Source organism: Rhipicephalus microplus, chromosome X (assembly GCF_043290135.1).
Source record: "Rhipicephalus microplus isolate Deutch F79 chromosome X, USDA_Rmic, whole genome shotgun sequence".
Lineage (NCBI taxonomy): Eukaryota > Metazoa > Arthropoda > Arachnida > Ixodida > Ixodidae > Rhipicephalus > Rhipicephalus microplus.
Window position 1 is genome coordinate 72,550,996 of NC_134710.1, and position 26,439 is coordinate 72,577,434.

Sequence of the window (26,439 nt, forward strand, 5' to 3'; positions counted from 1 at the left end):
TGATTTTGTCTGGAGAACAACCAGCAATATTTTGCTGAATTCGAGAATTTATTGTAAATTTTCGGCCGCCTGCTCCGCAATATTTGGTTCATATCTTCACCTGAACCTCTACCGCCGATTGTAAGCGTATTCTTATCGTGAAAAAAAAAGAATGACACGGAGCCTTTAAAAAGTGTTGAAGTGTTTAGCCTGAGTCATGCCTATATTCTTAATGTAAGCTTCAGTTTTTAGCACAGGGAACATTCTGTGACAAATTGCGAACATTTATTTTTTCAATGGACGATTCTTTTAAACCACACGTTCAAACTGCTTCACAGCGTCCTGCGCTACGGTCCAACCCATGGGCAAGCACAAGCTGTTCTGCGTTCTTCGCGAGTACGTGCAGTACTACAATGACGTGAACATCGACGGTCTGTGTGACTACGCCTTCTTCACGTTCTACGGCAAACATGATGTCGCTTTTAAGTACGTCATTGGACCTGTCAAGGCGACTTTTATCCATAAATCCAAGCAATCAAAGACCACAATCTACGGCATTCACATCCCCCAAGGGCAAGTGCTGCAATGTCGTGGCGCTAGAAATACTACTTCTCATAAAATTTTAAAATGTTAGTAGATGCGCACGCAGTGTTGCAAAAATATAGATCATTGATCATCCCTTGTGCCATATCGCAGGAGCCTGAACATCGCCATGACAGCCGCGCGTACCAAAGAGGGTTGGGACATTGTGAATACCTATTGGTACCACCATATAATCTGGCATTACGTCGTTCTCAACCTCGAGGTAAAGCCATGGGAAGCGCTTATCATGGACACAAGGATCAAAGAAGTCTTCGAATTCCACAAGGTTCGTCACTTTCGTTGGTGTTCGCCTGCAACTCTGGTCAAAGCAAGAATATCATTTGCGAAGGTGCAGTTTTACAACCCACCACCCGCGAGAAGAAATTCTGGCTATACCCCAAAAATAGTAACACATCACTTTTCAGCCGACCTAAAAACTGCTCTTGATAATCTTGAAACTGCCAATCGCGGTAACGACTGGTATTCGCTGATGAAAATGAATGCATTATTTGGAGTTCCCAACAAGCTCCCAACTAGCGGTAAGCTGCACGTGCAGCCTGACTAGTCTAACTAAATGTTGGCAAACATGGTGGCTGCTCTCTCTGCCAGGCAGAATTTATGTCACATGCAACCACTGTAAGGACTATTTTATGGTGGGGAATCAGTGCCACCATGTTCGGCTGTGTACATTTGTGTTTTGCAAGTTTAACAGCTCAGCGAACAGTATTACGTTGGAGGCCTACACGTGAAAATATTTCATGTAGTATATGTTGTCACGCATGTACTAGAGGCCGTACAGACAAGACAGGAACAGCGACGCAGTAAGACACGAACCTGTATTGTTAACGAAGAGCTAACACACTTAGTCTCTCTTCTTTTCACCCTTTTTCGCTAGCCAGTGCTTGCCGGCTCCAACATCAGGTGACAGTATGAAAATTTATGGCCTTAATACTTGATATCGCCGTCTACGAAAAACAAGAAAACATCAAGTGAACAGAACACCATTGCAGTGCCCACAGGTTTCAGGTAAAATATCTATACGCAGAGGCGCCGGTTTACTTGGCTGCGACGCCGCCGCCGCAGCCACCACCACTGAAACATGGGAATGATGGCAATCTTTGTTTTAGTAGCTGTGAAATAGTTACATGTCTACATGGGTGGAAATCACGCTTCATAGTTCGTTTTAGGTGTGACTTTATCGAGAAAGTCTGTCACCTGGTACCGCAGAAGGGCACATCATGTAGAGCACCAGCCCCGCCACGGTGGTCTAGTGGCTAAGGTACTCGGCTGCTGACCCGCAGGTTGCGGGATCGAATCCCGGCTGCGGCGGCTGGATGTCCGATGGAAGCGGAAATGATGTAGGCCTATGTGCTCAGATTTGGGTGCACGTTAAAGAACCCTAGGTGGCCGAAATTTTTGGAGCCCTCCACTACGGCGTCTCTCATAATCATATGGTGGTTTTGGGACGTTAAACCCCACATATCAATCATCAATTATCGAGAGTACCAGGCCATCGGGATGCTCGAGGCATCACAACGCAGCGTTCTATGACCTTGCGCTGCCTGGCACCAGACAAATCAAGCGTGCAGTGCTCATGTGGAATGAAGGAGTGTACCACGTTCGTGTTGAACAGTTGGACTGTAGGTCTACATTGAAAGTGTTCACCTCCTCGATGCCGTGTGAAAGGCTGGACTGCTCGTTATAAACACAAGTAGCTGTTCTCTCGCGTGCCGTGGTGTGTCCAACAATGCCATCGAGCTGACTTTCGTGGGTGGTACCTGTAGGTATGACAGGCAACGTGCACCAGACTCTCAGGGCTCCGAGCACTACCCCATCGTAGTCACACACCCCTCAGCTAACATTAGGCACACTCGGACCGACTGTGTTGTGATATGGACGCGCTTCAGAGAACGGTATGCTACAGTGCAAGTCTCTGCAGAGTTCTTCACCACGCTGGCCGAGTGCCATGACGCACCTGCTACCAGCTGCACCGTGTGTGCGAGAACACCCACACCAGACATCAGCCTCCTCAACCTCGCGCCGCGCGTCGCACGGATCAGATTGTGGCGGTGTGCTCGCAGAAGGCGGAACGTTGACGTGCCTCTAACTCTATTGACGCGGTTTGTTACAGGCACGCCAGACGACGTCGCAACCTGAACTGGCAGAGCCTCTGCTCGTCACTAGATGACCCTCAGAACCACGCCCAAGCCTGGCGCATCTTCGCTGCCGTTCTTCGCACCAGAGAGCCTCGCTGCCCGGTTCTCTGTGTCGCTGTTGCAATGAAGATCGCCTCGCATGAGTAGACTTAGCTGCTGGCAGACATGTTTGCCTTTCCTGCTTGCCCACAGCCACTACAGGGACTACTACCTGTGCTTGCACTCAAAGGGCCTGAGCTGTCCCCGCATTTTGCACGGAGGAGTTTACTCTCAGCGAACAGTGCTCAACAACCGCACGAAGTGGTCTGCCCCGGCAGGGGACGGCCTCACCTACAAGGTGCTGCGCAATAATGACCCCTTCATGCGGCCCCGGTTGCTGAAGGCCTACAACAAAGTGTGGCGCACAAGTCAGGTGCTTACCGGCTGAAAATAGGCGCTCGTGGAACCCATCCTGAAGCCACGGAAGACAGCCACGGAGCTTTCACCTACCAGCCAGTATCTCACCTCGACTGCAGGAGCAGACGTAGAAGCCATGGGACATCGACACCTTCGCTGGATTGCCACCGCAACCAACGCATTCCCTCCTGAACAGAGCGGATTTCGCCCAAGGCGCTGTAAATGCTACTCAGTGGCTGACGTGATCGCCACCTTTAGAGGAGGCCATGTACCGCGGTGATTACGGCATTCTCGTGCTGCTCGACTTGAGAAGTGTGTTTGGCTGTTTGCACCACGCATCGATTTTGGACGCACTTCGTGACCTTGGTGTGTGCGGGTGGATGTTTGACTACCTGTAGAGCTTCTTGCGCGACCATACTCTTCGCATTCGTGTTGGCTCCGCAATCAGCGGTCTCCACTCCGTCACAGAAGGCGTACCCCGGAGCAGCATATCAAGCCCTTTTCTGTTCAATCTGGCTCTTGTCAAGCGGCCCGACTTCATCCCGCGGCACACGGCGTGTGAAGTGCATGTGGTGATTTATGCCGATGACATTGCGTTGTTTGCCTGTCGCCCCGGTCGCCACTGGGCAGCCCTTCCCGAGTCTTTTCAGGTGGCTATCGACGCGGTTGATGAATTCCTGAACGAGATTAGACGGGCGCTGCGGACGGAGGCACTGTTCATCCACCCGGGAGCGTCGACACGCCGCTCCACGCCTCGGCCTCATCGAGTGGAGCACGAAGGTGCGCTACTTGGTGTTGACCATACACCACTAGCTCAGCTGGCGACCGGCCGTCAACAATTTGAGGACGAGCAACCCCCCCCTTCTTTTTCGGTCTCTTCGCTCACTCTCTCCTTCCTCTTTCTTCTTTTCACTCAAATCTATTACCTCCTTTATTCCCCTTCCCCTGTAAACCACTGCTGAGGTGTCGCACTTCACTGCAGGCATTTGTAGGGTTCCCTTTTTTTGCAATTCCAAGAAGCACATCCTCCACCTCCGTAAGTACCTGTTCGTCATATCGCGTGGGCGAACGCGATCATCTGATTAACACACACTATACTGATATAATTGCTGCATTTCATGTTAATGTGGCTGCACTTTTGCTATAGCTGCTCCCCTACGGGACTAATCTGACGTCACTGCGAGGTCGCCGAAAACCTATACATCTAGCCAATACAATTACGCAAATTTCCACGCTAACGTACTTTGATGTTATGGCAACGTAGAGAGATCACTCTAGTAAAAACTCCTCAACCCCTGAAGCAATGCAGTCTATTTAGTCGATGCTCAGGAAAAGACCATCGAAGACATCAACTTCATCAGGTGGAATGGCTATCCTTCTCTGGCAGTGTCAGTGCCGATGTGCACGCGCGTCTACAAGGCAAAGGCGGCCCCCGCGGCAATGGTCACCCCTGCGTGGACTGCACGTGGGGTGTCAACACAACTCTCAAAGTGAGCTGTTCGCGAATATTAGTCCACTCTACCAGCTATTCTTACCTGTACATTAGGTACAGCCACTCAGCATTGATTGAAATAAATTACATGACATAATAAGAAGGCACAGCTATTCTGTGGAAGGAAATGAAGAAAAGTACTTTGCGGTGATGCACGCAGTCCTTGTTATGGCTTCGAGTAGTTAGTAGTGATTGAATCTACTGGAGCTCATTGAACTTTAGTACGCAAGATCACGCTTGCAATATAGTTCAGCCTATTGACGAAATGAGTATGTAGATCGTGTCAAGTTATGCACAGTTTGGCGAACAACCATTGAATAATTGATTGATTGGTTGATTGATTCATTGAGTGAGTGAGTGAGTGAGTGAGTGAATATATATTTTCAGTAAAGGCAAATTAGTCACATCTTTGTGAAAACGGGATCTTCAAGCATCTTCTTCAAGATATCGTAACTACAATATAATGCATTATTCTCCAGCGATTGCTAATCAGCTCTTGTTATAACAAATATTGTGGCAGCTAGCTCCGGATTCAGCTACTAAACAGGCATAATAGCTCTCATCTGACCACGTTGCACATCAAATTGTCAGGCAATATACAAACATGTTGATAGCATATGTTGTTAAGCACGTGTATTTAGTCAATGATCCATTTGAATTTTTTCATCACAGTACTGCAACTCCTCGTTGAACCCATAAGTAAATCCAACTGTGGACGCGACCCAAAACGTGGTGGTTAGAACATCTAAAGAAGCAGGGGCCAACGACGTTCTAAGCACGTTTGAATCACAATTCACCATCAACTTCAAAGTAATGCAAGAACACCTTACATATATGCGTCTTCCTTATATTGCTGCTTCAGTGTAATGCGCTGGCATGGAGGCCTGAAAGGGTAAAGAGATTAGTTCTTTACGTTCAGATGGGCTATTCTAAGTCAGAAGCACTACTGCCAATGTGACCAGTTTCTGCACATTTCTTTTTGATTGTGACGACTGCTTAAACATAACGTACTAATTATATCAAACCAGATGCATGCTTCCAGTATTATTTGTCGCTTTACGTTTGTTTGTTTATTTGTGTATCAGTTGTTATGTTTTTGTTTGTTTGTAGGCTAAGGAAAAGGCTTTGATATCACGAAATTGGGCTGATCTCACCGGTTGAATACTGGAAAGAAAATTGGTTACTATAATTCTTTCGTCTTACATGTGTTGAGGCAAAATGATGTTTGATCAGTCAGTTTCACCTATACATGACAATGCGCTAATAGGAGAGATAAAGCTGAAAGGCGGAAAATTTCAACTCTTGCGCCGCATTCTATAAAGCACCACTCATCGCGACCCGACGTGGCAGATCGAGAGATCATGGTCTCTTCTTTTCGAGACCATGTGAGAGATAGAGTGGTTACCTTCGGAGAAATCATGATGCATTATTCTAAGGCCAGACTTAAGTATCCACCACCAGACAAGTCCCTCCGTATGCACCGATCCACTATCTGGAGTCTATTGCAAACACGTACTCTCCCCTTCCATTCAATGTACATCCGTATTCACCCCGCTCTATACACACCAAGATACAATGTGTTTGGTGCACCTCACGCGGAGCTTGACCATACCATATCGGCCTATCCCATAGATACTCACGCGATGTAAAACAGCACCAATCCTATCATCACAATCACAGCGGCTGAGCAGCTGGAGGCTAGGCTGCTCAGGCCGTGCCCGGAGGACCATCTCCGGGCTATCCTCGTCCCAGCCACATCTGATCCCAGCAGATACACCTAATATAGTTTATTCTCTCTCCCTTATTCTCTCTAGAGACAGAGGATGCCACACTTTTCACGCACTGACATGTGCGCACTCATGTCACCTTTTGTAAAGCCTTCCTGTATAAACTAGGAGGATGTATAGAGAACCGCTGGCGTACTCAATGGCCGCTTAGTGCTATCCGCCGTTATCTTTCTAGCACACTTTCAGAGCGGTGGTTAAAGGCATGACAACCAGTCTTCTGGAAAAGCGCGAAGCGGGATTCCCAACACATGCTTGTAGAGGTGAAGCTGGGCTTGCGCAAAGCGTGTTAGTACCGAACTTTGTCTATGGAGGCTATATTTGTCCATTTTCATGTGGTAATTGCGGTGAAGAGAACAGAAGCGTGCGAATATAGTGGAAAGCGCAGCGCTTGTGTTCGTGGCATAAAGCGAACTTTAAGCTTTTCGTTCTTCAATGTGACCGAGAATAAGCGACGAAATTGATTCGATCTCTAAACCTTTGAATACGTTATCGCCATCTTAGCCCATATATTTGACGTGGGAAAAAAAGATGCACCATATTGTTCTACGTTATGAGGAAACCAGTGAATATTCTTCCCGCACTCTTTGACGAGAGCTGCCCACCATCTTGCCACGTTGTAAATTTTCAAGTTGCACCAGAACTGTTAATGTTTGCTGGTCATCTCGAACGTAGCGCATGGTAATTTAACGGTGTGTATAAGAGGCTTAGTAAGCACTACACGACCCATCTCTTGGCTATATCCAGCAAACTTGTTTTACAGTTCTGTGAAATAAACAAGTTGTACGGGAACCTGGACCTTGGCCTGGCCCTGTACGACATTGACTGCAAGGACTTGGAGCTTGGGTGTCTGGCGCCCACCGCTGGCATTTATGAGACAAACAGATTTGGGAACGTCAGCCAACACACACATAAGCTGGCGAATGACGGAGTGGCCAGTGCATGCCCGTAGCTGGTCAGCCCCGCGGAAGTTCCGGCGGCTACGCTTGGTCGTACATTATGAATCTACGACGACGAGATAGCCATGCCGTCACTTAATGCACTCTTTCTCACGGATGCGTGAGCTTGGGACCAGCGAGAAACAAGACTATCCTATGGTGCTTGTTTCTCGACTATAACAGCGCAACCCTGTATTTGCGAATTTCGTAGTAACGCGATAATGTAGCGTTTGTTTCATATTCTGAATACATTTTCATCGCCGTTTGTTTTAGCTTTGAGTAGTCGAGAGTGACCACTGGTGCAAGTTCGTTTACAAACACAGTGCATATGAATTCTATTGTGTACTAGGCGGTGAATATTCGTGCTCTTTTATGAATGTTTTGTGCAGGTTGTAGACCAAATTCAGCTTGCCCACGCGTTCTTCTTGCGTCTGGTCTACGGGCATGCGTGCAGCCCTTGTAATGTACACATTTGCTTCACTTCTTTGCTACGATTGTTTACGGCTGCGTTTTCTGACGCACGAGGTTATCACGTGTTATATGTAAGTGCGCAATGAGATCATAACCAACATTAAGGCAGAGTGACGTAAAATGAGACATGGGGCAAAACACGACATTTTGATTTTGCCGACATGAGTAGCTATTACAAAAGCCACTTCTCTTTGTTAAGTGCTTCTCAGTGATAAGTGCTAGTCATTGTTAATGTTTTCCTGCGTAAAAGTTGATCACTGCTCAGATCGTTCGCGCGGGAAAAATTACGCGGCTGGTCTCACTGCATTCGTGAACCGTCATAAAGGGGTGAAATCCACAAATTCCAGTGGATGAAGTTAAAACCCCTGAAATGGCCAAAAAGAGAAGATGAAGATACGCCGAACATATCCAGTTTCCAATTGTTGAATAATGTAATGAGGTGCAAGCATCCAACAAAGAGCCGAATTACCATGAAGAAGGATTGTTGGTACTTGATCTGCAAGGTGTTTCACGCCTACATAGCACCGCTTTCTTTCTAGATTCAAGGTGTGGATTGCGAAAAAACGGGGCTCATGAAGTATACGTGAGAGTCCACGGAGTAAACTTCAAGCCTTTTTTCACAATGTCATTTTTTACAATCTTCACAATGTCATTTTTTCTAAAATGTCTCTGTTTGCCCTACTCAGCGTGCAGTTTTGCCCTGCCGGTGTGGGCTAACCGAGACATCTAGAGCAGCTATTTGTCTGTTTTTGAAATAATATTATGTATAACGCTAGCAAACCGGCAATATTTATGTAGCTGACACCTTGTATACTCAAATGCAAGCTTCTACGTTGATTTTAAATAAGTATAATATATACTACCTATCTTAAATATTTTATTGCATGTACCCCACACTGCCCTAACCTTCCTACGCATATTCAGTTCCACGAGGGCCTTGTTTTCCTTTATGGCAGCAAGTGTAATGTCATTGTGGTAGTTCTTCGAGTGTGGATTAGATTTCCCTCGTATAACTGTATGCATTTAAAGCTGGTAGTTTTACCTCACGGCACGTGAAGATCGGTGAATATTCGTCAGGTGCGTTACCTTTTGAATGTTTTGGTTTTCGAACGAGCAGTCGAGATAAATGAAGGACGATAACAAACTCTGTAAACGTCCAATTGGCTAGACGGGGGATGATAAGTCTCAAGGGGCTCGAGGCAACCATTTCTCATTTTGTAAGTCTGCAAGTAAATTCACGATTTCGTAGTCTTACAACTTGTCTACCGCAATCTGGACAACAACTTGAACGGGTATAAGCTACATGTTCCGAATAAGACACAGAGAATGGCAGTGAATAATATGAAGGCGAAAGCTATTATTGTCTCATACTTGCTGCATTCATCCGGCTGTCCGTGCTCTGGATTGTGGTAGCTGTGGCCTTTCCTCTTTACAAACACTCATCAATCACGTGGTGGCGCGGCAGCGCATAGCGACACTTGCGCCCCCACAACTGTGACCACTCTCCCTCACACACTTTAAGCAATCATGCGAATGGAGACTGTGTGAGAATCTGAGAAGTCTAGTGAATGATGCATGTAAGAAAAAAGACCAATTCAAGTCATGGCATATACGGTTAAATGGCTTCACGCTTTCGCCGAACATACTTCCGAATTCACAAAGTCTCATTGAAACTTTTAGAATATCAGCGGCTAATGGGAGCATCATCACGAAAAACTAAGAAGTAAGTTGAATCGTAATAATTCTACTGTTCTGTATAAACCGTAGTGGATTTTACTATAACATTAAGGAAAAACCGCGAAGAATGAAACGGCGATTGGCGAGCTAAGAGCTCAGCCTAAATTACATGACATAACGCACCACGTTATTCTATCTATATGAAAATAATGAGTAAATGAAATGGAGAAATTATCTCGTTCTATTTGGCACGTCTTTCTTTCTCTTTGATTTTACATATCTCGTTGCATGTTCTTTTGTACATCTAAAATAGACAAGAACCAGTAATCTGAAATCTGCAACTCGCTGGTTTTGTGGTCACCTCACTTTGGGTGGTTGTAGCGAACAAAAATTAAGTGACCTTGTTAATCTGAAATTGAAAGCAAAATTCACTTTATCGTGTCATATTTTAAGGGATCACACTAGTGGGCACTATTAACGCTATATCGTTAAAGAACTCGTTTAGCGAAATAATGGTGTCAGCGTCAGCGTGGGTTTTGGCGTCGTCATGGCTGTGAGCGAAAATCCATGCTGTTTGCGACCAAAAATATGAAAAAAAATTGTAAATAATTGAACCATTAAAATTGTCGGGTTTCATTGAAGATCAAACCAAGGGCGTCAATCGGTCGAGCAGGTGTCCCACGATAGATCCACGGGATTTGTTACGCCTCTTTGAAGAAAACAAAAATACTATATATGAAAGCCGTCTTGAGCAGTCTCCCTATATCGCATCATATATTGCTTTACAGAAACGTATAGTCACGTTAGGTTCCAAAACAGGAATTGAGCAAGGAGTGGGTTTTTTAAAGGCCTTCGCTAAAGAAATTGCAGCAGGGACAACTATGCTAGCAAAATGCATTCAGTATTTCTTAGCAACAGACAACTCTACGTGCACGGTAGTTTGTTGTTTTTACAGCACGGATGACGCACGCTCCGACAACTCAAGGAGTTTATCAGTTCAGTAGTCGATGTCAACGAGTCCAAATTACGTCATCGCGATTTACTCTGCAAGGAAGAACTCGAGCATCCTCGGATTCATTTTTCGAAGAGGTACAACCTAAAGCCTATGTGATCATGCAATGCTTTGTATTATTCGCGATAGCATGACTTCGGAATGTGTCTTTTGACAATGTATAGACTTACCATTCAAGTGGTCCGGAAGTAAAGAACATACTTGTTAGACTACTGGAAGCACTGTCAACGTCTCGATGTCATTCAAATTTGTTATATGCCGTCCAAAAAATAACTGCATGCCAAAGAAAATCAATATTGCTAGCGTCACACAGACACCAATTATATATATATATATATATATATATATATATATATATATATATATATATATATATATATATATATATATATATTCATGTATATATATATTAAATTTGTAAATTCAAGGTCAAAAGCTATAGCAGCGTCGGTACAGAAGTAGCAAGAGCAGGCCGAGTATACGGGCAGCGTCGCAGCAGCAACCAGGCAGCCTTAGCTCGCGCCTCGCGCTAACGTGTCGTTGTCGCTGCAGTAGTGGGCATTCCTCTTTACTACATTTCGTCCCCCGTCAGAAACAGAGCCATCCTGGCGACTCATGGGGAACAGAGTACGAGCGGATCGTGATAAGATTTCAACCGCTGTACGTGAATGGTTTCACGACCCCGAAAGCGCTGATCTGTGGATGGCGTAACGGGTTCGACGATGTAGTTAACAGGTGACGTCTGCGAGACAATGCGGTAGGGTCCTTAGTATTTTGAAACAAGCTTCGAGGAAAGGCCTGTAGGGACAGCAGGAACCCAAAGCCACACAAGAGTGTCCAGAACAAAGTTAAGATACGGCTGGTTATGGTCACGTCGAGATTTGTCTCCAATGGTCGATGGTTGTAAACGACTGGTCGAGCTTACGGCATTCCTCGGCGCGGCGGGAAGCTTCAGAGATAGGCGTAGACTCGGAGGAATTGGGGTGGTAGTGTATAATGGTATCTAGTGTGGTGGAAGGGTCTCGGCCATATAACAGGAAAAATGGCGAAAATCCCGTAGTCGCCTTTGCAGCAGTGTATTATGCGTAGGTCACAAAAGGCATAATGAGGTCCCAGTCCGAGTGTTCTGAGGCAACATACTCAGATAACATGTCCCCTAGAGTACGGTTGAATCTTTCCGTCAATCCATTCGTCTGAAGATGGTAGGCGGTGGTAGTCCGGTGAAAGATACGGCTTTCGGCAAGGAGTGCGTTGATGACTTCAGAAAGGAATACACGTCCTCTCTCGCTGAGAAGTTCACGTGGTGCGCCGTGACGCAGAATGAAGTTCCGCCGGAGAAAAGATAATACTACGCGTGCTGTGGCAGCAGGCAATGCGGTTGTTTCCGCGTATCGCGTCAAGTAGTCGACAGCGACAATGATTCAACGGTTTCCGGAAGCCGTGAATGGTAGAGGCCCATAGAGATCTATTCCAACGCGGTTGAAAGGCCTGGCTGGGCAAGGGATTGGTTGGATCGGACCAGAACCGTGATGAGAGAGAGCTTTGCGTCATTGGCACTGAGGGCATGACTGAATGTTGTACATGCCTCGCCAATAAAACCGGTAGGAAAGCCGAGCGTATGTCTTGAAGACGCCCGCATGTTCGCACTGAGGGTAGTGTGGAAAGCTGAACATATTGCAGCACGAAGATGGCGAGGTATGACGAGTAACCACTTTCGGCCGTCGGAATTGTAATTCCTGCGATAAAGGAGGCAATCGCGGACCTCAAAGTGAACCGCTTGATGGCACAACGTTCGAGTTAATAGAGACGTTGACGGGTCCGAAAGGAATCACAGAAGAGTGCTGATCCAGTCATCCTTACGTTGTTCGGACACCATGTCGCAGTTTTCTGGGAACACAACCATTTCGTCCACGGCAGATAGACATGCAGAGCTTTTGGAGGACACAGGTGAACATGATAGGGCGTCGGCATCAGTGTGTTGTCGGCCAGACCTGTACACAACACGCATGTCGAACTCTAGCAACCGCAAAGCCCAGCGAGCTAAATGGCTGGAGGGGTCTTTCAATGTGGATAACCAGCAAAGCGCATGGTGATCAGTGACTACGTCGAAGGGGTGACCATTGTTATGCCTGCGAGTCCACACCGAATGTCCATGCCTCTGAAAAAGGCAATCTGTGTCAAGGACAGCACGCAAGCTCACCTGACGCGAACAACTCAACGGCGTCATCACGCAGCGGTGCCTTTCTGTCAGGCACGCACAGGGAGTTCGTCGAAGCAATCGGCGCCTTTCTGTCTGGCGAGTCTGACGCAATGCATGACGACATCACTTGTCCTTGAGTTGCAGCCACGTGCAGCGCAGCGGGTCTGGATTCGATGAGAATGACGCGGCCCAGCGGCGACACCATTGGAGGATTCTGACCTCACGGCCAGTGGCGCTTCTGGTCGGACATTTGGTTACTCAAAGAATCCTCCCGGTGCATATAAAAAAAAGCCCTGAGGCGCGTCGCGAGCAGTAGACCTGTTTGTCAGAGGAGAGAGCTGGGCTATCCGCGTCTCTAAGCTGTCGGCCCCAGTGCCGAATTTGTAACGCCTCCACGTCTATGCTGTACATAAACCTTGTTAACTCACCGTTGTCTCGTCCGCTCGTCTATCAGCTCTGCGAAGAAGCAGTCGCGAGCAGAGAAACCTACGCTACCAAACGGCTGGTGACCTTCCAGGCGGAGGTCGAAGCAGTGGCACCGTCGGGACCGTGTTGGCGTCACCGTCTTTCGTAACAGTGGTTGCAGCGGTGAGATTTCGTGGTGCCCTTCGTAACTTCGTCGGAGGCACGCTTCGTAACAGTGGTTGGCAGCTGCGGAATCGGCCGGCGTCAGCGACATCGATGCGGTGAGTGCCTGATGTTGTCCTCTCAGTTCACCAGACTACTCTAGCACAGGTTATAGTAGTTTAGAGAAGCGCTGTGGGAAGCATTAGAGTGCGCTTTGATCGTTTCAAGCAAAGTCGATTTGATTTGATACCAAAGTTAATGCGGAGGGGGTAAACAGTGTTAAAAATTGCTTGCGCGTCTTGCTTGTAGATTTATAGTGGGTCTGGAAAGTAGACTCTTAACAGGGGCAAACAGCAAAAAGCTAGTGTGAACGATCGAGAACCTTAAAGTGAAGGAACTCATCGAAATTTGTGAGCAACTCGGCAGTACTTTATACCATGCGAAACCAAAGCCAGCGATCCTTGAGATCATGAAGGATGAAGGAGTGTCGGCTAAGGAAGTCGATGAGTCCTGGGTAGATATCAAAGCACGCCACGAGAAGGCTAAAAGGCGAGAAGTTCGCGAACGTGAAGAAGCTGAAAGGCGAGAACGCCGTGAGGAGGCTGAGAGACAGGAGCGCCTTGAGTTGAAACGAATAGAATTGGCAAAGCTGCAGGGTTCGCAGGCACCTGGCGCCCCGCCGCGGTGGTCTAGTGGCTAAGGTACTCGGCTGCTGACCCGCCGGTCGTGGGTTCGAATCCAGGCTGCGGCGGCTGCATTACCGTTGGAGGCGGAAATGTCGTAGGCCCGTGTGCTCAGATTTGAGTGCACGTTAAAGAAACCCAGGTGGTCGAAATTTCCGGAGCCCTCCACTACGGCGTCTCTCATAATCATATGGTGGTTTCGAGACGTTAAAACCCCACAAATCACCAGCACCTGACGTAGCTTCTGCGACAATTCAGGTCAGCGGTCAGAGAATTCGCGACCAACTGCCACCGTTCGTAGTAGGTGAGGACATGACGAAGTATCTCGTCACGTTTGAACACGTCTGTCAGCGAGATGCTTTGGAGCGGTCTCTTTGGGCGCAGAACCTTGTTCCCGGCGAAGTGTCTGGTGCGATAACTTGCTTGTCGAGGGAAGCATTTGAGAGCTAAGAGGAGCTTAAGGAAGTGCTCTTGAGATTTTATTAGTTGTCACCCGAGGCTTTCACGCAAAGGTTCCGGTATGCTAAAAAGTGGAAGGAGTCACACGTTGACTTCGCGTTTCGTCTTAAAGCCAATTTAACTGAATGGCTCAAGGGTGAAGGTGTTTATGACGATCGCGATAATGCGGTTGAATGCATTGCATTGGAGCAATTCTACCGCAGCATCGAGGAGGATGTCAAGCTTTGGCTGCAGGACAAACTTGGTGAAGTACAGCTAAACAAGGCAGCAGAGTTAGCTGAGGAGTATTATACTCGCCGAAAGTTGCATAGCAGGGCAGTGCACGTTAAAAAGGATGAAAGAGGGCTTTTCGAACCAACCTGATCAACGGAAGCCGCGAATCTGCTACAACTGCAGAAAGGAAGGGCACATCGCGATAAAATGTAAGCAAAAGTTTGCTTTTGCAACAATTCGAGAATTGGAAAAGAACATGCGGTTGTTAGAGCCGTATCTCCAAGAAATTAGTGTGAATGGGAAAACGTGTCGAGCACTTCGAGACTCAGCGGCAACCATGGACGTTGTCCATCCTTCGTTGGTGTCTCCGGATGGCTTTACAGGACAATGCGCGTGGATTAGGCAAGTCGCCGAAGAGCAGAGTGCTTGCTTACCAATCGCTACGGTTGTCATTGAAGGCCCGTTCGGTAAGCTTCGCACCGAAGCGGCTGTGTCTGTCACGCTTCCCGATAGTTTTCCTTATCTTTTCTCTAACAACTCAGAGCAGCTTCTCAAAGAGCAGGGTAAATCGTTCTTCTCCAACTTAGCGTACATGGCCCTCACGCGATCGCAAGCGCGGAAGCTTTCGCAGGAGCTTGATCTTGTTCAATGTGGTGAAGCATCAAGTGACCTTGGCGGCGATTCGACGGAACCTCAGAGAGGAAATTCTCCGTGTGAGTCATGTGAACAGTCACTCGAGCGGCCCGTCGTCGAAGCGACTGGCGCGGTTTCTGTAGCAGGAGGAGACCACATGACGCCATTGGGTCAGAGCGAGAGGGGTGTAACGCACTCGCCCGTAGCGAAACGTTGGAGTGAGCGGTTGAGGGTTGATCGAGAAACGTTCATTCGAGAGCAGCGTGAGGACCTCTCGATTAAAGCGCTAATGGAAAGCGTAAACTTGGGAAAAAAGAAAAATAATGTTTCTTTTTTTGAGAAAGCAGGGCTTTTGTATCGGAGCTACACAAATGCGCAAGGAAGCAAGTATGAGCAGCTCTTGGTGCGACAAAAGTATCGTCGCCAAATGTCGGAGCTGGCGCATGAAAACGCATGGGCAGGGCATCTCGGCATAAAAACGACCAAGGCTAGAGTTTCCCTTGAGTTTTATTGGCCGAAATGCTGGAAGGGTATCCAAGACTGTACACTCATGAGACACTTGTCAGAAAGCGGGGAAATCCACGGACAAGTTGATGGCACCCATGAAGCTTTTGCCAATTATCACAGAACCTTTTCGGCGCCTAATAATTGATATCGTCAGGCGCCTGCCAGAGTCAAGGCAACGTTGTCGGTACATCCTGACGGCTCTCTGTGTAGCCACAAAATTTCCGGAAGCGATACCACTTAAGGAGCTCAATTCCCCTCATGTCGTGGATGCACTGCTATCCATATTTGCACGCGTCAGATTTCCTTCTGAAATCCAATGCGACAATGGTAGAGCCTTCACCAGCTGCTTTACCTCTACCTTTATGGCTAAATGTGGAATAAAAGCAGTGCACAGCTCGATCCATCACCCGCAATCTAATCCGGTAGAGCGTATGCATGCCGTTCTGAAACAGATACTGAGAGCTCTTTGCTACGAGCACATATGCGACTGGGAAGCGTGTATTCCTCCCGCTATGTTCGCTTTGAGATTAGCGCCTCATGAGAGCACTGGTTTTAGCCCTGCAGAGCTTGTGTATGGCAGGAGTTTGAGAACACCATTGCGAATGCTACGCGAGTCCCAGGAGGGATTCGATCAGGACCCTAATGTGGTTGCATATGTTCTAGACCTCCTTCAGAGGCTTGGGAAAACGAAAGATCTTGTGGAAAGCCACATGAAAGCTACACAAGTGTTGTCCAAGGGGTACTACGACAAATCGGCGAAGAAGCGTGCTTTTGAAGTAGAAAGTCAGGTAATGCTGCTGCGGCCGTCTAAAAAGAACAAGCTTGAGGTTCATTGGGAAGGGCCAACCAAAGTAGAATCGAAGCTTTCTGATATCAATTATGAAGTGAAATTAGGAAGGCGACCGAACAAAATTTACCACAGTAACTTGATGAAACCATACGTTCAAGGTCAAGTGGTCGTAAATCTGCTGTTGAATGCTTCAGAGGAAGGGGGAGTAGAAAGTTTGAGTTCTAATGATGTAATCGAAAGGGGATTGGAGGTAACCTTGGAGCAGTTGAACCTACAGTCTAGGTTAACTGAAGTCCAGAAGGAGGACCTGAAAAGGATTGTTTCCGAGTTTGGAGACGTGTTTTCGGACCGTCCCGGAAACACGACGGTGATCGAACACGATATCGAGCTAACTTGTGACGAGCCAATCCCTAGCAAGCCATATCATTGTTCCCCTGTGCAACGTCGCAAGTATGAGCAGCTGTTGGTACCGCATAGGTATCGTCGCCTAAATGTGGCCGGTTACTGAGGTAGAGCATGAAACTCCAACAGCACAACTTTGACGTTCGCTATAAAAAAGGAAAGCTAACCACTAATGCAGACGCATTGAGCAGTGCGTTTAGTTAGTACCTTCTCCACCTTTCAGTTTCTCGATAATGATTCGGGGCAAAATTTTGTCCTCATCACGGCCTTAGCTGAGCGCTCTCGCTTAGAGTGATCTCAACGAGCCAACTTTATGTTCTATTCTATTTCGTTACGTTGTTGTACGTGTAAAAAATTGAGTTCTCATTTTAAGAGTCTTGTGTCCCACATGTGCCTCTTGATGTAGAGGGAACCAAATTCTGATGTACACGTAGCTAGGTATATGTTCTAATATACTTTGTCTGGTGTTCTGTCGGGTGATGAGGGCACTTGCTTGTGTCGCGTGTTGTATGTTGTCGAACCACTCTTGACAAGTTGCAGAACCATCGACAAATACTGAAACCAAAGATCGTCAGAAGAGACAAGCGAAGCTGTTCGACAAGTTGTGGCGACAAGCCAGTGGAGCTGGGATCCATCCTCAAGAATGGGATGTGTTCCCGGAACAGAGTCTGGAGCTGCATTCTCCCCAGGACCCTGGATGCGAACCTGGAGGGATCTGGCGAACGAGCGCGCCTGACATCTGAGCCACGTGGAAGCAGCTCGTCTTTCCGGCGCATTGTCTGGCGGCGGAGGTGCTGTTATGCCTGCGAGTCCACATCGAACATCCATGCCTCTGAAAAAGGCAATCTGTATCAATACCAGCGTGCGAGCCCGCCTGACGCGAGCAACTCAACGGCGTCATCACGCGACGGTGTCTTTCTGTCGCGCACGCACAGCGAGTCCGTTGAAGCAATCGGCGCCTTGCTGTCTGGCGAGTTGCTGTCTGGCGATGCGTGGCGACGTCACTCGTTCTTGGCGGCAGCCACGTGCAGCGCAGTGGTTCCAGATTTCATGAGAATGACGCGGCCAAGCGACGACCCTATTGGAGGATTCTGACCTCACGGCCAGCGGTGCTTCTGGTTGGACATTTGGTTACTCAAAGGATCCTCCCGGTGCATATAAAAAAAGCCCTGAGGCGCGTCGCGAGCAGTAGCCCTATGTGTCAGAGGAGAGAGCTCAGCGGTCCGAGTCTCTAAGCTGTCGGCCCCAGTGCCGAATTGGTAACCCCTCTATGTCTTTGCTGTACATAAACCTTGTTTACTTACCGTCGTCTCGTCCACTCGTCTATCAGCTCTGCGCAGAAGCAGTCGCGAGCTGAGAAAACTACGCTACCAAACGGCTGGTGACCTTCCCGGCGGAGTTCGAAGCATTGGCGCCTTCAAAACGCGTGTTGGCGTCGACGTCTTTCGTAGCAGTGGAGTCAGCGGCAAGATTCGTGGCGCCCTTCGTAACGTCGTCGGAGGCGCGCTTCGTAACACCATATAGGTACGGTATAAATTTACCTAGAGCCCATATAATTACCAGACACTCCTTCTCTGCCACAGAATAGTTCTCCGCTTTGGTGAGGGTACAGCTTGCGTATGCGACTACGTACTCCTCGAAGCCGGATTTGCGCTGCGAGAGCACGGCGCCGAGTCCAACACCGCTGGCATCAGTGTGTACCTCAGTCGGAGCATTCGGGTCAAAGTTACGCAAGATTGGCACTGAGGTTAACAGGCGGCGCAACTTTTCGAAAGCATCGTGACATGCGGGTGGCCAAGCGTAACTTTTCGAGTCACTGCGCAGAAGTTCAGTAAATGGGGTGGTGATCATCAAAAAATTCTGATAAAGCGGCGGAAACAGGAGCAGAGGCCAAGAAAGTCGCGCAGATCCTTCGGAGACGCAGCTTTAGGGAACTCTGCAACTGCCCGAAGCTTGGCGGTGTCAGGAAGCATACCTTCTTTGGAGACAAGATGGCCGAGGACGGTGAGCTGATTTGCGCCGAAGCGGCATTTCTTCAGGTTGAACTGAAGGCCGGCGTCAGTTAGGCACTGCAGTACCTAATCTAGCCTGCGGAGATGCGTTGGAAAATCTGGTGAAATTATAACTATGTCATCCAAGTAGCACAAGGATGTTTTCCACTTCAGGCCACGCAAAAGATTATCCATCATCCGCTCGAATGTTGCGGGCGCTTTGCAAAGACCAAAAGGCATGACACAGAATTCGTAAATGCCATCAGGTGTGACAAAGGTCGTCTTAGGCTGATCTTCAGGTGCCAGAGGGACTTGCAGGTAGCCACTCCGTAGGTCAATAGAAGAGAAGTACTCCGCACCTCAGAGGCAGTCAAGGGCATCGTAGATTCTCGGTAAGGGGTAAACGTCCTTTCGAGTTATTTTGTTAGGACGACGGTAGTCAACACAGAACCGAACTGACGTGTCCTTCTTCTTAACGAGAACGACTGGAGATGCCCAGGAGCTATTCGAACGCTGGATGATGCCATGCTTGACCATGTCAGCTACTTGGTCATCGGTATCCTTGCGCTCGGCTGCGGACACGTGATAGGGTCTTTGACGCAATGGCGCTTTGGTACCCGTATTGATGCGGTGACACACAGCGGACATGCGGCCGAGGGGAGTATGCTGGCAGTCAAAGCAAGAACGTAACTTCTCCAGCAGTCGTAGAAGCTGAGCACGTTGCAAAATAGCACGTTGGCCTGGTAGTCTGCGGCGAAGAGGCAAAGGTCACTCCGGCGACTTTGTGTTTGGCGGAAGGACCAGTCGACAAATTGACAATTGCAGAAGGGTCGAGACTGTAAACCCACCCGACACACTTACCCCGAAGTAGTGTTACAGGACATCACAAGAGGTTCGAGATGAGCAGTCTGCTGACGCTGTCATCAAGTTCTAAAAGGGCATAAGGTAGCGGCGAACACTTGCAGCGAACGAAAAGGGCAGATGGCGTAAAAAGTACACTCGGCTCGGCGAGCGAGTTGCAAGATACCATGGTAAGGGCGAAAGAGTGCGGCGGTATGATAAGTCTTCAGCAAAAAATAGTTTGTCCAAGGTTTCAAGAGCATCATTTACCGGAGCGTCGCCAAACACTTCAAATTCTACCTCAGCCCGAGAGCAGTCGATGACGGCCTTATTAGCGGAGAGAAAGTCCCATCCCAAAATGAGGTCATGAGAGCAGGAATCCAAAACTAGTATTTCGACGACATAGGTGAGGCCATCAAACGCAATGCGAGCAGTACAGGCAGTGGCTGGCGTGACGTGCTCTGCGCTCACTGTACGAAGTGATATACTTGCTAATGGCGTCCTAACGTTTTTGAGCAAGTGGCGGAGTCTGGCACTGATCACTGACACTGCGGCACCAGTGTCGACAAGAGCGATTGCAGCGACGCCGTCCACATATACGTCGAGAACATTCTTTGGGGAAGAGAGAGGCCTTGGATTTTTTGCGGGTGACGCAGTTCCTGTCTCTGGAACTGCGGCAATCAGTTTTCCCGCACCGGCGATAAAGGACGACGACTCATCGGGAATAGTGAGCGGCGTCGAGGTGATGACGAGCGGTGGTTAACAGGAGGGCGGTGGTCGGCGTACGACGACATTTGGTCAGGGGGCTGAGAGCCTGTGAACGAAGGGTGCGGTGGCACATAAGGGGCATGTCCGAAGCTCTGGTGGTAGCTCTGGTGGTAGACAGGGACGCGTTGACGGCAGTATTGTGCCATGTGGCCAGGTAGGCTACAGGCAAAGCATATTGGCCGATTGTCGACTGTACGCCATTGTCCACTACTCTGGAGGGACCTTGGCTGAGCGAACCGAGGATTAGGTTACGGTGGAACGGCTGATGGCAGTGACGTGAAATTCTGAAGAGGTGGTCGAGCGGCCACTTCAGCATAGCTTAGAGGTGCATTTACCTCGGCACAGGCAACGGGGGACAGCAACGGTGAACGGTCACGGGCAGATGGCAGAGCCGCGCAAATTTGCTCCTGGATGGCCTGGCGAAGGTTTGCTGGAAGAGGTGACTGTGGTTGGCCGACTGTAGATAGAATTTCTTGATCTGTGATAGCAGGGACTCAAGGTCAGAGGTGATGGTTAGGCTTGACAGCGTGTCATCCGCGACGTTAGGGCGTCGCGTGTGAAGACGTTGTTGTCGGAGCTCGTCGAAACTCTGACGCAACTCCATGAGGTCAGAGACAGTGACATGGTTCTTCGAGAGCAGCATTTGAAAGGCGTCGTCGGAAATTCCTTTCATGATGTGTCATACCTTGTCAGTTTCCGCCATCGTCGGGTCACCAAGCTGGCAGAGGTCGAGGATGTCCTCGATGTAGCTAGTGAATGTCTCACCAGTTTGTTGGGACCGGCTTCGTAGACGTTGTTCTGCGCGAAGTTTGCGCACACCAGGGCGTCCAAAAATATCTGTGATGCAGGCTTTGAAGGTCGTCCAAGTGGGGATATCCGCATCAAAGTTTCTGTACCATAGCTTGGCAACATCTGTTAAATAACACATCACGGTATCAAGCTTCGCGGTATCGTCCCATTTGTTAGTAGCACTGGCTCGTTCATAAGGTTCCAGCCAATCCTCAACGTCTTTCTCATCGGTACCGCTGAAGTTGTCTGGTTCTCGCAAGAGCTGGGCACCGGGACAGCCCCTGCGTGGCTAAGCCGGTGGGGGTGTGGTGAAGACAGCGTCGTCAGGCATGACGAACGGCAGCTTTCGGCTACGCAGCTCCAGGACTAGGGAAGACCGCAGCGGTGTATATAAATATATATATATATATATATATATATATATATATATATATATATATAATGAACTTGCAGATAGCATATTTGAAAAACAAGTTGTTTCTACCAACGTTTCGGCCGTGACACGGCCTTTGTCAGAGCCAAGGCCGAAACGTTAGTAAAGAAAATTTCCTTTTCAAACGTGCCTTCTCTTCAAGTTCTCTCTCTCTCTCTCTCTCTCTCTCTCTCTCTCTCTCTCTCTATATATATATATATATATATATAGGTATATATATATTTATATATTTGTATATATATTCCAGTAGATCTTCCGCGAGCGGTCACAACGTGGTTTATTTCGACGTTTCGACCTAGAGTCTGGCCTTCATCAGGATTAAAACTGCAGTTTGTTGGTGCTCAGCTTTATACAATCTCAAATTAGCGGAAAAGGAAAGAAGAAAAGACAGAAAAAAAAGACAAAAGAAAAAAAACAAAAAAGAGAAAGAAAAGAAGGAAAAAAGAAAAAAAGAGAAAAAAGAATATAGGGTGGACTCCCCTCGGGCGCCCCCCTTCCACTCTTCCTTCCACTTCCACTTCATCTCCCTCCCCTTTCTCCCCTTCACCTTTCTGATGTTAGTGGTCTATGTATGCTTCCTTTCACTAACGCATTCTTCCCGACCAGATGGCGCCTCCTGGCACTGGCGGTTCGGTGTGGGGCAAAAAAGAGCTTTTTTAGGAAGTTCTAAGCCTTTAACTACTCGGAGCGCTGTCAACATTTCGTCGTAGAAAGAGAGGTACCGCGTATTGGGGCACAGGCTGGTAAGCGGGCATGTTAGGAAGTTTTAAGCCTTTAACTACTCGGGGTCCCGTCAACATTTCGTCGTAGAAACAGGGGCTCCGCGTATTGCGGCAGAGGCTGGTAAGCGGGCGCAATGCGAATTCCTTGCCCGCTTCTGGATTACGCGTGCAGTGGGGGCCTCCCGGCTGTGCACAGGGTTGATGTTGGGCATGGCACAATTGATTGCGTAGTAAAATAAAACAGAAAACAGACGACAGCTGCACTTAGGAAGAGTAGTTACACTTGTAATCGTTTTGCGTTGTCCAGTGCCCTTCGCAGCTGCAGTGCCGTGAACTCAGTTACTATTTTCATTATTGCCGTTATTGTTTTCTAATGCTTTAATTACTGCAAGTGTTCCAGGATTTTCATTTATTCCTCTATCGAGGGTGTTAAATCGGTGGATAAGGTATGACTCTCGTTGTTCACGTTCTCGATTTGATTTAAATCCCGTCTCTAAGTGCGTTACTGATAGTTAGTCGAATGCATGGTCGGAAAGATTGAGATGTTTTGATAGAGGTAGACTTGGGGCTGATTTCGCATGGGCTCTGTGATTATTGAAGCAAATCCTAAGTGGTGTTTCTGTTTGTCCGATGTACTGCATACCACACACGTTGCATTCGAGTAGGTATACCACATTAGAGGAATCACATGTTAGGTTTCCTCGTATGTTAATAGAAAACTTGGATTGTGTGCTGGTTGCTTTGTGTGTTTCTCGCATCACCTTACATACAAGACAATGTGGCTTTAAACAAGGTTGGCACGAATTATTGGGGAGTGATGTGTTAATTTGAGAGTGGACAAGTGTGTCTTTGAGGTTACGTGGTCGTCGGTAAACCACGCCTGGCGCTGATGGAAATGCGCGCTTCAGACGTTCACTTTGTTCCAGAATGTTGTATTGTCGTTTAAGGATTTTGTTTACATTGGGGAAGTTTGTGCTGTAAGTCAAGCAGAGGTTTGTTCGTTGTGGGTCTTCTGCAACTGGGAAGTGATGAGCTGGACTTACATTTCAGAAGTCAATCTTCTTTTGGGTGCGGGGATGGCACTGATGAGGTGCGCAGGTTGTAGTTATGTCCGGCAGGCCTTCGTCGATGTAAGGAGGATTTCAGCGTTGGGCTCCCGGCGAACGTGTTCGTAGGCAGTTCCGGGTTCCGCAATAGGGGGACGCAGTGTGTATATATATATATATATATATATATATATATATATATATATATATATATATATATATATATATATATATATATATATATATATATATATATATATATATATATATACTGTTTTATAATCACGTGAACAATTTTCAACACAGATGCAACTATATTAGGCACTTGTCTCCACAGCCATTTTTTTCTGCCAAGGCCGCAAGATTTTTCGAGCTAGGTGACCATTCAGTAGTGGTTAATTAACAAAATATTTATTTTACAAAACTTATTTTCAAATTCAGTGTAGTTTTTGTATCGCTAGTTTCGTTCTACGTTACAATTCAAGGTGAGCCTAAGTTTTGAAAATCGATAATATTGTGCGCAGTGTGAGACATCCTACATGAATTTGCAGAGCGCGATATGGGAAATAGCTAAACTGAACGCAGCGGCTGGGCCGCAGGGGCGTTCCATATGCTGCGTCAAATGTGTTATGGCGCTGTCCAGATACTAAAAGAAAGCAGGATAACGCAACAAGAACGATGGTTTATTGAGCAGCTTCTATTTATACTAAGCACATGTGATATTGCAGTGACCTGCTTTGATAACACTGCATCGCGCTGACACATCAAACCGGTGATCGTAATCGCCTCTCTGGAGGATTGGCTGATACTTTTATATCCTCGGCTAAGTGTTCGTACAGTGTACACGGGATGAAAATAACGGCGAGTGGGCCAACAGAAGGCCTGTTTAAGCCAATGGTAAGTTGGTGCTGAGCGAACAGAAAACTGTCATCATCAGGATGTGCTCTCCCCTTAATTCCTCCTCTTCATATGCTTTGATTCCAGAACCGTTTGTCCAGCCTGAGAAGGAAGATCTTAAATGGGTCTAGGAACGAGTGAAACACACAAAAATCATTTATGAATAAAAATAGAGATAACCAGGGGAATAAAGAAAAACAGATGAAGAGGGAGAAAAAATTGACAAAGAAAAAAGGCCACGACCGCCCGGAACGCGCAGCGCTTTCACTGCGAAAGCTCAAAACCGCCGCTTTTCAGAGCCTTTTATTGACGCTCTTTGAGGGTCTACTACAAGTGCACTTTAGGGTAGCCACTACGCTATAAAATATCAAACCTTTTGTTTCGTAGGCTGGCATACACTCTGCTAGCCTTCGTCATTTTTTAGGGGCGAAGATCCTTAAAGCGGCACTAATTCTTCCCTCGTAGTAGTGCGTAACATGTCTTACGTTTTCACCTTCAAGGTGGTGCCGGTGGGAGGATTCTGCTGTGCGTTGTTGAACAATAAAAAATTCGCAGCATGCGTGTTAACTAAAGTCGAAATTTTCCTATCTCTCATTCCCCATTAGCAGCCATTCGCATGAACTTTGAGCACAATCTGACAAGAAAGGGTTGCTACGTTATACACGCTGGGCGTAAACTCCTTGATTTTAGAAAGATTTAGCGCGCGTTGGGCCACAGTGCCAAGAATACAGTGAACTAGTATATACCATGAACTCGATGTGGTTAGAGGTGGGAAGTAGGCACGAAGCGCTAGCCGTAAGAAAATGTGCATGTGCCACCTCTTGTTTAGTCCTTGGAATGTCCGCTGGATGGCGGTGCTTCTATGTGCGAAATATATGAAGAAAAGATGCCAGATGGTGGTACTTGGAGTGTTGACTAGATGAACGAACGAACACACAGACAGATGCATGGATGGACGCATGGATGACTGCACGGACAGATGGACGCATGGACGGACGCAGGGATGGACGCATGGATGGACATGCGGACGCATGAACAGACGCCCTCACTGACGGATGGACGGACGGAAGCAAGAACAAATGGACGGACGGATGCTTCGCCGCACTCTCCATCATCCACCCCGTGGATATGCTGCAATGTTTTTTAGAAGCATGGTGTCCGCTAGACATTTGCTAGGAATATTTTGCGATATTTTTATGCAGTGGCTGCCGACAATGAAAAAGCATGCCCGAGGTGGTTATGCGCCTTAGTTATTAAGTGAACTAAAATAGACTTTTTTATTGGGTTTTACCATTCGATTGCCTGCTCTATACGTATTTCGCAGTGTGTGACGCCTGGTTGTTCCTTCGATGTTCTAACACAATTTGTTACTCATATTAGCGTGATTCTATTCCCTATATCAAGCCTGCCTATGGACAGTTTTCGATTGACTTTGAAGCACCGGCGTGGCACAGTAGTAAAATACTGGGCTGGCACGTTCATTGTAAAGCAAACAGAAATGGTCGAAGAGAAAAGGCACAGAGAAAAGAGAAAGAAAGGCGTAAACGAGAAAGAGGGATGTATAAACAACGAGGTACAGAACGTAAAACGAAGAAAGACCGAAATACAAAGAAGAGACGCAAGGAAAATATACAAGACAGAGAGAAAAGAAAAGAAAGTGGTAACAAAAAAGAGAAGAATAAATCAAGGCAAATAACCCGGCCACTCACTTTCTTCAGAATTAGCATCCTATGTTGGAAGCTAAGCTTTTTTCTCATTAGGTTGGAATGAGGAACTTCACATTCAATTTCAATTATCAGTTCTCAAATAGTTAAAGACAGCAGAATAGTCGTTACAGTAAACTCTGCAATGTTGAAGAAAATATCTCTGTAGCCTGCGCAACTTTAAACAAGATCAGTTGTTTCATTCCTTTAGGAGTAATCATGTACTTCTTCATCATCAGTGTTTCCCAGTGCTGTTCTGAATGCTGCTCACTCGTATATTCAAGATCATGACGCTCACTATCGCTAGCT